Below are 2,153 nucleotides of genomic sequence, written 5' to 3'. Positions count from 1 at the left end.
TCAGCACTACAAAGCAGAATACAGAAGGGTGGCTTGGGAGTTAAGAGAAAAAACTTTTCAAGTAGCACAGGCAATAACCTGACTACATGTCTCTCATTATCCAGCTAATTAGCTTAGAAGACTTCATGGTGTAACCTCAGATTTTAAGAGCAGCATGTGTAAAAGCCTGAGTGTACAGGCAATTTTGAAGTTTCTGCTTGCATTTATTTGTTTTTGTTCCATTCATTAAGTCATATAGCTAAGACTAGAGTTGTGTGGGAGTACCTGAATACAAATGGTCAATATCACATCGAAGGCATTATTGAAACCAATTCACCAGAATTCTCTCTTGTTGAGAGTATTCCTGACCTTCCCACACGCAAAATACATGTACTTTTCCTAGAACCCTACAAATTCTCATTAAATTTTAGTGACAGGGCCAAAGACCACCATCTTGTGATCTATAATCAGTTTCAGAGACTGTTTCCATAATGTAACTTCCTGCAAAATACACGCACGCGCGCGCGCACACACACACACACACACACACACACACACACACACACACTGCACAATACAATAGCAAGACAGGGATAGGTTCCACAGTAGGCACTTCTCTATAAACAGGCAGGAAAAAACCAGGCACATAGCACATGTGTTTAGGCAGTCTTTCCATCCTTCAATTATATTATAATACTATTATAATTTTTTCAATAAAAATATGTATGCAAAAGCAAATGAACCAGGATGCTGGGAGGTCCCAGAATGTAATGCAGACTGAGACATATGGAACTTACTGTATTACAAATGTATGACAGGTGATGTTAGCATCGTGATGGCAGAAGACACTCCTTATTTTGTTCCTCTCCTCTCAACAACAAAAATTTAGTATCCTCCCATGAACAAAATTGCCTTTGTGGGAGTGTGGGATCCAGCATCAAATGATAAAGGTATACAGAGGAGTTTTGCCTACCTGTTCATCAAGTAATAGGTACATGGACCCTGGCTGTCGACCCTGAAGTAGCACATGAACTAGTTCCAGCCCCTCTAAGCTGTGGTCTGGGAGCACCTGGAGAACACTGACGCCCACAAAGAAGAGAGCCTTTGTGGAAGTCCAGGTTTCTAGAGGAGAAGTTTCAGCACTGTGTTGGAGAAAAAATGAGTTTGGACACAGTGGAATGGATAAGAGGAACAGTTTGACTTTGCCTGTATCCCACCTCCTCTAAGGTGACACAACTAGGACCAACTGAGACCTTCTCATCCCATGATTTCTCTCTCAAGGGGAAAGGGAGAGCTTGTGAGTGAGTACCAAGCTTCTCCAGATCTCCAGGACATTGCCAAAGAGATTCATTTCTCTCTTGCACTGTGCAGGGTACTAAATTGTGGGATAAGAGGAGATCAGAAGAGAGGCAGATAATATTCTCAGCATTAAAGGAATGAAGTTAATATTCCCAGCATTAAAGAAATGCAGTTTTTGCTGACCATGTTGCAGATTCCATCAGGAAGCCCACCCATCAGCTGCTGAGAAAGTTTTACCAGCAAATCCCCACAATTGGCCCACAGGCACCCCTGGTAATAGGTATGCCTTACCCACACCTCCCTCAACTCTGCAGCCAGCTCCATGGGCATGCTCTTGAGGGCAGTGGTGAGAACAGTCTTTGGCGGCACTTGTTAGGAAGCTAGGAAGTGCTTGCAGAAAGCAGGCCAGGATCTGCAGGCCAGAGAGATATCACAAACTTGAGCTGTAGTGCCACCATGGGAAAAACAAAAGGGAGAGTGTCAGCAACTGACCTGTTGTAAAGAGAAGACATACAAGTTTAAGAATTCTGCCACAAGAGGGAGCGCAAAGCAGGAAAGCGCATCCACTCTAGGTCTGAGAAAGCCTCAAACCTTGAGCAGGGCTAATGTAGGGTATTGATCCCCGCCAAAGCAGTTATAAAGATTACAGGAGGTGACTGCTACTTCAAATGTGAAAGCAGCAACACAAAATTCCGAGGAACATGAAAAATCAAGGAAACATGACACTACCAAAGAATCACAACAATCTTCCAGTAACCAAACCCAAAGACATGGAGATCTACAGTTAACCTAATAAAGAATTCAAAATAACTGTTTTATTTTATATGTACACTAACAATTAGATAACATTACAAATGTATAAAATTTAATTATAT

This window comes from Pteropus alecto, unplaced genomic scaffold (genome assembly GCF_000325575.1).
Source record: "Pteropus alecto unplaced genomic scaffold, ASM32557v1 scaffold300, whole genome shotgun sequence".
Lineage (NCBI taxonomy): Eukaryota > Metazoa > Chordata > Mammalia > Chiroptera > Pteropodidae > Pteropus > Pteropus alecto.
Note: the sequence above shows the minus strand (reverse complement) of the source record.